Raw genomic sequence first — 10869 nt, forward strand, 5'->3', positions numbered from 1 at the left:
ATATATAGGTGGGGGAGGGGAGGCAGCCAAGGGGCTCCCCAAGGTGGCCGGCCGGCCCCCTTGGGCTCCTGCTCTATGGTGCCCCCCTTTTCCTTTTCCTTGGGCCGATGTGTTCCCCCTTCTTGGCCCATAAGACCCATTAACCTCCCGGGGCTTCCCGGGACCCCTTTCGGTGATCCGATGACTATCCGATACACCCTGGAACCTTTCCGTTGACCAAATAGCATCGTCATATATATCAATCTTTACCTCCGGTCCATTCCGGAGCTCCTCGTCATGTCTGTGATCTCATCCGGCTCCGAACAACATTGGTCACCAAATCACATAACTCATATAATAATATATCATCAACAAACATTAAGTGTGTGGACCCTATGGGTTCAAGAATGATATAGACATGACCGAGATGCCTGTCCGGTCAATAACCAATAGCGAAACCTAGATGCCCATATTGGTTGCTACATATTCTACAAATATATTTATCGGTCTAACCTTATGACAACATACGTGATTCCCTTTGTCTATCGGTATGTTACTTGCCCGAGATTCGATCGTCGGTATCTTCATACCTAGTTCAATCTCATTATCGGCAAGTCTCTTTACTCGTTCTGTAACACATCATCTCGTAACTAACTCCCTAGTCATTTTGCTTGCAAGCTTCTTGTGATGTGTATTACCGAGAGGGCCCAGAGATACCTCTCCAATACATAGAGTGACAAATCCCAATCTTGATCCATGCCAACTCAACAGACACCTTCGGAGATACTTGTAGAGCATCTTTATGATCACCCAGTTATGTTGTGACGTATGATAGCACACAATGTATTCCTCTGGTATCCGAGAGTTGCATGATCTCATAGTCGAAGGAATATGTATTTGTCATTAAGAAAGCAATAGCAATAAACTGAACGATCATATCCTAAGCTAAGAGATGGCCTTATCCATCACATCATTATCCTAATGATGTGATCCCGTTATCAAGTGAAAACACATCCCATGGTTAGGAAACCTTAACCATCTTTGATCAACGAGCTAGTCTAGTAGAGGCTTACTAGGGACATGGTATTTGTTTATGTATCCACACATGTATTTAAGTTTCCCATAAATATAATTCTAGCATGAATAATAAACCTTTATCATGAATAAGGAAATATAATAATAACAACTTTATTATTGCCTCTAGGGCATATTTCCATCAGTCTCTCACTTGCACTAGAGTAAATAATCTAGATTACATTGTAATGAATCTAACACCCATGGAGTCTTGGTGTTGATCATGTTTTGCTCGCGGAAGAGGCTTAGTCAATGGATCTGCTACATTTAGATCCGTATGTATTTTGCAAATTTCTATGTCTCCATCCTTGACCTTTTCAAGAATGGAGTTGAAGCATCTCTTGATGTGTTTGGTTCTCTTGTGAAACCTGGATTCCTTCGCTAAGGCAATTGCTCCTGTGTTATCACAAAAGATTTTCATTGGACCAGACGCACTAGGTATTACACCCAGATCAGATATGAACTCCTTCATCCAGACTCCTTCATGTGCTACTTCTGAAGCGGCTATGTACTCCGCTTCACACGTAGATCCCGACACAACGCTCTGCTTGGAACAACACCAACTGACAGCTCCACAATTCAATACAAATATCTATCCAGTTTGTGACTTAGAGTCATCTGGATCAGTGTCGAAGCTAGCATCGACGTAACCACTTATGACGATGTAACATCCCAATTTTCAATTTGGATGTTATACATAGATCATCATATGCATATCATATTTATTTTGCATTTTGTTGTGATCCTAGAAATCTTAAGCAACTCAAGGACCCAAGGAGAGAGTTGGAGGTTTCACTAAATTCATATTTGAATTTATTTCAAATTTGAAAAGAGGATCAATTTGATTTTAATACTTTTCTCTTTAATTATTTCCCATAATAAAAATAAATGAGAGAAGATAATATGACTTCTTCAACAGAAGAGAAATATTGGAGAAGAAATTTTAAAATCAAATTATTATTTTATTTGCTATTTGAATTAGAGAAAACTTGCATTTTTGAAAATTGCATTTTAGTCCAAGAAATGTTCGTCTTGTCCTAACTATTAGGTTTGGACGGTGAAAATTGTTTCTGGAATTTTTAGATTTTTTTTATATTTATTTAGGATTTTTATCTGCGGCAAAAATTATTTTGTTAAAAAAAGTCTCCGGACCGAACTGGGTCAAAGCCCAGCCGCCGCGCCGCCGCCTTCCGCTCGGGGAGTCCGACCCCGAGCCATCGTCGGAGTCCGCCCGGACCCCGCGAGCCACCGCCCCCTCCCCCCGCCCTCGGGCCTTTAAAACCGGACCCCGCCGCCTCCCTCTCCTCCTCATCGCCGCAAGCCGCCACCGCCCTCGCCTGCAGTAGCCGCCGCCTCCCCGCTCGCGCCCCGCGCCGCCGCTGCATGCCGTTGTTGCCGTCGCCGCGCCCGCGCAGCCGGATCCTGCAGCCCGCCATTAACCGGTAAGAACCGGCCGGTTCTTACAAATTTTTTTGGTTTCGCAGTTTAGTTTTTAGATCGGTTTTTCCGATTTAGGTTAGATCGCTTTATTTTATTAGATTAGTTTATTTAACGAACGTTTGTTCGTTTAGATCTGTTAGTGAATGTTTTGGTTCGTTTCGTTTTGTTAACGACGTTCGCGCGGTAGTTTTTCCTTTTTACTTTTATTTTCGGCCAGGGACCTATCTATGAATAGTTTTATCATGATTTAGCCCCTAATTTTAAAACCAGCGTAACTTTTTGCTCGTTTGCCCAAATTAGATGAAACCAGCGCCTAAATCTTCCTAACGATCTCTTATTTCCAGTTAACCAACTTGAACATGATTTTGACAATTTAAAATTTGAGATTACTTCAGATTAGTAAACGATCTTGTTTCGTTCGTATCCTGGGTTTTGTTTCTCCGTTTGAGTTGTTTCTTTTTGCAAATCGTAGCTAATCACATGTACCTATTGTTAAGATCTAATCCACATGATAATGATGCTTTTAAGTTTTGTTTTCTGTTTAGTTTAGCCATTTGCTTTTTTCATGTTTGATTTGGATCTTTTCTCGTTTTCTCTCTGTTTCGTTTGAGTGATGGCTTATGTATGCTACTGTTTATCTATGCTAGACTACCCAGAGTGTGAAGCTTGTTACTATGAATCTCTAGAGTTTGCAGATCGTCAGCAAGGCAAGTTACACTTTGATCATACTCTTCTATACCAAGTTTTTACTATGCATGAGTATTGCCCCTCAAATATTTGCATGAGTAGGATTCGGAACATGTGGTTTGGTTGTAGTACTTGAGGTAGGAACCTAATACCTTTTGATCACCCCGGGAATATACGTTATGCTTTATTATTGCTTGTCCATGCTCGTAGACGGGGATTGGATCGTGATACACATGGAAGTTATGAGAGTTATTAATTTTGGATAAAATTAAGGTGGCAACTTTAATACACATCTGGGTGGATTGGTTGGGGCACCTGGGGAACCCAGTGTTGTCCATTAAGGGAAATCCCGGGGTATCTGTGTGATTTTTCCTCGGTTCGCCACCCAGGCTCAAAAGATCATATGATATTTCATGCCTAGAAACTTCCGTGTGCAGCCACAAGCCATTATGAGCTCTGGCATAGTTGAGTAAGTTGTATGAGCTCTCGAAGAGGTGGACTAGCAGATGTAGAGGGGAAGTAGGTGTACCGGTCTTCCCGGAGTAGAGAGTTAATGCTTCAGAAAGATTATGTCTCGATCTTCCGATCATGGATGCGGTCGAGTCTTGTGGGGAAAAGTGCACAACCTCTGCAGAGTGTATAAACTAATCATGGTTAGCCGTGTCCCCGGTTATGGACATCTTGAGTATCTGGAATTGAATATTATTGTTGATCTCATCACTCTTTAATTAATTGAATTGGGTTAAAAATGATACTTGTTTAATTGGGATTTGAGTTGGGGGAACCTTCTCAAATATTGGAACAACTTGGGAGTAGTTTAAATAAATTTATTCCTTTGTTGTAGGGGAAAACTAGCTCTATGCAAAATCATAAACTTAGAGCCTCCACCAGCCAAATATTGCATGTAGATATAGTTCTTGCATTCATTGCCTTAAAGTGTAACTATGCCAGCACATTCAATGTGTTGACCTACACGGCTGCAACATCTCATGTTGCAGACTATTCAGATGACGAATAAGGTGCGATAGGTCGTTGTCTTGCACTCAGCTATGCTGTTGGAGTTGATCGACTCATTTACCTTCGAAGCTTCCGCAGTTATTTAGCTTAGATGGTCTTCAGCCATGATATTTTTGTGTAATCATACTCTTTATGAGGACTCGATGTAATAAGTGTGTGATTGAACTCTGTTATAATTCCTCGAGTACTGTGTGTGTCAGCATTACCGATCCAGTGATGCAACTAAAAGACGGAGACTTCGGTCCATTGGGATCGTGGTTGCTACAAGATGGTATCAGAGCACACACTGACTATAGAACGCGACCACTAGAATAATCCACATGAATTCTCTTCTTTGCTCATTTCTAATTCTCCTCTATTTCTACTTTATAGATAGCGGACCCCAGGAACAAGTTCACTCAGCCGGATGACGACACCCCTTTCGGACGACACTTGAAGGAAGTCACTAAGTACCTGAACATCGGACTATCAAGCTTCACTGGGACTTTCTCTGCTACTGTACCGGAAGAGGAGCGCTAGAAGATCAAAGTCTGGGTACCTGGGAGGACATTCGTGCCAACAACGGAGCCTATTGATTTCTACCTGGATGCACCAAGCTGGATTTAGGAAAGAGCATGGCCACCCATATCACCTTTGGACGCATACGTGAAGTGTACCACAAGGAGCTGGAAAAAACTATCTACTAAATATGTGGCCGCCGAGACGAAGAATGGGAGATGATTCATACCAGGAGGGATGGATCAATTGTAGCTTACATTCAGGAGATGTGTGATCATATTCGTCGACAAGAGAATCAACTATGTTTCAACATGAAAAAGATCAAGAAGCTGATGAAGAAGAACAATGAGCTAGAAGTTTACATGTGATGGATATGAGGAAGAAATTGTCGTACTACTGGAGAAGCATGAAGATCTGAAGAGGAAGCTAGGACTACCAGTGGAGAATCACAAGAGAGAACCAGCAAAGGAGATCCATTCGGAGGACTACATCATCTTGGACGACACCGACACGAACAGTAATGCAAATGATGACAGTGATGACGACTACGTTGATGAAACTGGAGCAGATATCATGGAGTCTTCCTCTGATCAAAATTTCTAGATGACCACCATGTAACTAATAGTATTCTTCCAAGTAGTTAGCATCGATCGAGTTTGTAATCGTAGTTTAGATCGATTGTGTGAACCTTGTGTGCTATTGAATGAAGTGAATTGATTGTGTTTGTCTCATGAGCATATGGGTAGTGAATCTCTCTTAGACCTATTTCTATTATGTTTTCTCACCCCTCACTACAAAAAATACACTTCCGTGATGATACGTGTTTGTCACAGTAGGTCACGTTTTATGTCATGCATGTACATCCACGACGATTTTATGACAGAATCAAGATAGTCATACCTGTGCTGTCGTAGAAGTGTTCCATGACATTACCAAAATTATCATCATGGAAGTGTCTACTTCCATGACGATAAATCGTGCGTCACAGAAGTGCTTTCGTCAAGGGTGACCGACACGTGGCATCCACCGTAACGGAATGCCGTTAAGCTATCGGGTCCGGTTTTGGATCCGATAACTCGTTAACAGCCCCGACCAATGGGGATTTTCCACGTGTAAAATCATCATTGGCTGGAGGAAACACGTGTCGGCTCACCGTTGGGACAGATGTCATCCACTCATTGGATAGAAGGTGCCTATGATACGTCGACACGTGGCACGGCCCAACAGAGGCCCATTCCTGTGAAAAGGCCGGCCTATTTGACTTGGTCAAAAGGTGGCGGGTCGGCCCATGGAAAGCCTGTTAATGGCATGTTCGCATATAGCCCATTTACAGCCCGCTAACCCAAGGCCCGTTACGCCCTATCCGAATTAGGCCCAGTAGCGTCATTTGGGCCATCCAATATGATTCCAGCCCGTTTTCACTTCTGGCCCATGTATGGCCCATGATGTCTTTCGGCCCATATGAGGCCCTTTGTAACTCTTGGCCGATTAACAGCCCATGGTGAAACTGGCCCGTAATGAACAGTGTATCACTTTATACCCATTAATAGCCCGTGGTCAAACTGGCCCGTAATGAACAGTGTATCACTTTATAGCCATTAACTGCCAGTTATTCCGTTGGGCCGTTTCCAGCCCATGTTATCTTTCGGCCTTCTCAAAGCCCATTTATTCTTGGACTCATTTCCAACATTCGTTTACTTACGGCCCGTTACTGTCATTTTCTGCTTGTGGGCTAAATTCAGCCCGAGGTTACAGTCGGTCCATTTGTGGCCCATTAATACGTTGGGCCATTTTCATAGCGTCATCAAATATGGCCGATTAACAACGGCCCGTTATGGTCGGCCCATGAACAGACGATTCCAACTCTAGCCCGTTTACGGCCATAATGTGGTCTGTTATTGGCCCATGTTTGGCCAACCGGTCATACGGCCCGTAGAAGGCCCATTGATGATACGGCCCGTAGAAGGCCCATTGTGTCTACGACCCATATAAGGCCCATCGTTTCCACGACCCGTAGAAGGCTCATTGTTTCTACGGCCCGTAGGAGGGAAATGGTAACTACAGTAAATATGTAGCCCATGGTTATTGTGGCCTAGTTTAAAAAATAGGTTATTTCGTCCACTAGCAAACCGCGGAAAAAGAACTACACTGACTACAAGCAAAGAAATAAACAAGACAATAAGGAAATAAATAAGCAAGCAACTTACGCTAGGCTATCACAACTATTACACATATTACATCCACTGGGCATCAAAGTTCGCCACTAGTGCAAATATAGGGAACACATCAGCATATAAACGCCGCAGCAAAACAAGTCCAGAACTAAAACCACTTTAGAAGAGCTCAAGAAACAATATCCTGGGTGCCCATAATGCTGGCAAGATGCTTAGCAAGCTTATTAACTTTCTCTTGTTTGGCGCTTAAGTCCTCCAGCACTTGCTGTTACACCAGAAAGTATGCATCTGAATTCTGCAGGGACTTTCTCAATCCTTTGGCTTCCTGTTGCACAACATCTGATTGATGTCTTTCAACTTGAAGTTGAGACTCAAGAAGCCGAACTGATTCAGGCAACGAGTTCGAAGAGCTGGTGCCAGCAGTAGTAGCCAGTAACTCGAACACTACATCTAGACATGACTTTGGGGTTATCTCAGTGTCTTCAGTATAGTTTTTATCAGCTTTCTTGGAGACCAAAAGGGATGTCTCACTATCTTGAACCTTATGTGCATTACTTCCTTTACCATTGCATAACGGGGTACTCTTCTCCAATATTTTATCCGCGTTCTAAAAGAGAAACAAACAAACACATCACATGTTTACAATGTAGTATATGAAACTCATTTTGGTAAACCAGTTCAGTAGTAAGGCGGACAGGATAACAACATGAAACAAACATATATCTATGTAGTATGGTTACTGTATGGTCTATATCATTCTAGTTTATGTTTCCAAATCAAGATAGATACAGTTCGAATCATATCTATTTAAGACAAAACAGCATAGACAGAATATAAGTGTGGGAAACTACACAGCAATAATAACACTTGTAATGTGCATGGCATGAGAACATAACTTTTTATTCAATTGAAACTGAAATCAACATAGAGCAAGTTACAACAGAAAACACATTAAAGAAACAGGTTTAGAACATACCTGTTGCGCCATTGGAGTTTCAATTGCATCCCTAAAATTTGAAATTAGTTGGTATGAGTAAATACAATGATGCAAGAGCAAAGTAGTATGAACCATAGCTACGGAACCTAACCTGAGAACAATTCTTCTTCTGCTTTAAGCGTTGACGTGGGGTTCGGAGTGGTGGTCCTCGTGCTTTGGGCACTGCAGTTGCCTTACTAACTGCTCGTGTTTGGGTGCTCTGTGGTGGAGATGATGTTGTGTCAACGGGAACTGGGTTACTATCTGCTGGGGTTGGGGTTAGAAGGGGTGTAGCTGGTTCTCTGTCCAACTGGGTAGGGGTACAATCTGCATGAGTCTGGGTTATGTGTGGTGGGGCTAGTTCTTGGGCAAGTACAACCGTGGTTCTATCTGCATCGATAGGTAGCACAATATTTTCTGAAGACCGTGTTTTTAATCCCACAGATACTGCCATCACCCCCTCCAATTGAAATGGCTGATAAACAAGAAAAGTAATTGAATGTACAGACATTGTAAGATAGACAGGTGCAATGGATAATAGGGAAGAAAATAGGGCATGAAATAATTCACATTTATGTTGTCTAACCAAACAGAATAGCATGACATAATTTCACATATATGATGGCTAATTAAACAGGATAGCATGACACAATTTCACATGTATGATGGCTAACTAAACAGGATAGAATGACATACTTCAAAATATGATGACTATGTAAACAGGATGACATGATATAACTATACGATGTATCTATTAAAGTGGTTGGCATGCCATAAATCACAAACATGCCGTCGATGGAAACATGATGGCATGATATAATTCACGGATAGAATGACATAATTTAAAATATGATGACTATTTAAATAGGATGAGATGATATAACTATATTATGTCTTTAGAAAATGGGTTGGCATGCCATAATTCAGATACTGCTGTCTATGTAAACATCATGGCATGACATAATTCAAATATATGATTTATATACTAAGGAAGTGAGCAGAGGGCAATCGCATATATGATGTGTCAACTAAGGAGATGGCATTCAATATTGTGTATATGATGTAAAAACTAAGCATTGCAATACAACATATGCATGATATGAGTAATATAACCCTGCCAAGTTTGAGCATACACCTCAGGGGGATAATAGGACTGGTTATCTGCCTCTGAATCCTCATCTGAAGAGCTATCTGTAACCAGCAAGATATCTGCTTCAGCAGGTAGCATTGTCTGCTCTGAAGACCTTGTTTTCACTCCAGATTTCTCCATCACCAATTCAAATGGCTGATGCATAGGAAGAGCAGTTGAATATACAAACGTTGTCGACAAAAGCAATGAGAAATACAAAAAAAGGATGGCATGATATAATTCACATATATGAAGCTTGCCTAAATAGCATGGCATTGCATAATTCACATATATAATGCCTTGCAACAAGATAACATTGCATAATTCACATATATAATGTCTTGCAACAAGATGGCATTGCATAATTCACATATATGGTAATTAGACACTAAACAGGTGGCATTCACACAAAGCATGTCTAAACTAAGCAAATGACATAGCAACGCAAGATACCATACGCACGATATGAGCAACATGACCCTGCCAAGTTAGAGCATGCACCTCGGGAGGGAAATATGACTGGTCATCTGTCTCTGAATCCTCCTCCGAGGAGCTATCGGTAACCAGCAAGACATGGGTTTCGTCAGATAGCATTGTCTGCTTTGAAGACCTTGTTTTCCCTCTAGATTTTTCCATGACCGTGCCGAATGGATGATGCACATGAAGAGTAATTGAATGTACTAAAATTATTGACAAATTTAAGACGTAATAAAAAAATGATGGCATGATATAATTCACATATAAGATGACTGGCTAACCATGGTGGCATTGCAAAATTCACATATATGATGCCTGGCTAAACAAGATGGCATTGCATGATTCACATATACGATAAAGAAACTAAACAGATGGCATTGACACAAAGCATGTCTAAACTAAGCAGATGACATCTTTAATGTATACAGTAAGCAATGCAAGGCACCATATGCATGATATTACCAACATCAACATGCCAAGTTAGAGCGAAGACCTCATGGGGTAAATAAGAGTGGTCTTCTCCTTCTGAATCCCCCTCAGAACAGTTATCTTCCTCTTGATTACGATCTGAAATGGGTGGAGGGGGGTAGCCTTTGCGCCCACCACGGAGCGACGTCTGCATGGAATTTTATTGCCGCACAAGGCTCGTCTCATTTGCTCTACATGATCAGTTCCATTGTGTACAATAACTGGCATGCATAGGAATAAAACATAGTGATATTATGTAAGGAGTGCATGCACAAATCCAGAGTGATGGTAGAAAACTGTGGATAGACCCAAAACCAATGATAGCAGGCAGATAATAGCTTTAGTTTAATGGCTTCTTTAATGTTTGTTTGCACCCAACATGAAACTCATAGTAGACACCCAATATTAACCATATAGTAGACAGATAGTACTGATTGATGCCCCAATATGTACCCCACAACCATTTAAAAACTCAAGTTTCAGCATTAGTTTGGACCTGACTCGGAGTCTAATAGGTGAACACGGTGATAATGTAGCATGTCATCATATTAAGCGATGCATGACGTAAGCAGACACGAAAGAGTGCAACCTCTCTTGCGGACCCGTGTAGTCCTCAAGGTCATCTGCTCAGTTGATGATGGTAATGCAGTTGTCATGGCTGCCGGCGGCGGGGAAGAAGATCTGAGGTGGTGAAAGACAGTCTGGAAAGCGGATCCCTGCTGTGGTGAACCCTTCCATCATTGGAGCAGCTGAGCTGGGGTGGAACACAGCGCCGCAGGAGCAGGACAAACCACACAAGGTTTTCTTTGACACATATCTATAACAGAAGCAATTGTGTAAGGGATTGTTTGAATTTGAGGATTCTAACAATGCAGGGATAGGAAATAGACAGGAATAGGATAGGAATGCACGTGCAAAACAGAGAATTTAAAAACACATGGTTTTTGCCA

The sequence above is a fragment of the Triticum dicoccoides genome, chromosome 5B (genome assembly GCF_002162155.2).
Source record: "Triticum dicoccoides isolate Atlit2015 ecotype Zavitan chromosome 5B, WEW_v2.0, whole genome shotgun sequence".
NCBI classification, from domain to species: domain Eukaryota; kingdom Viridiplantae; phylum Streptophyta; class Magnoliopsida; order Poales; family Poaceae; genus Triticum; species Triticum dicoccoides.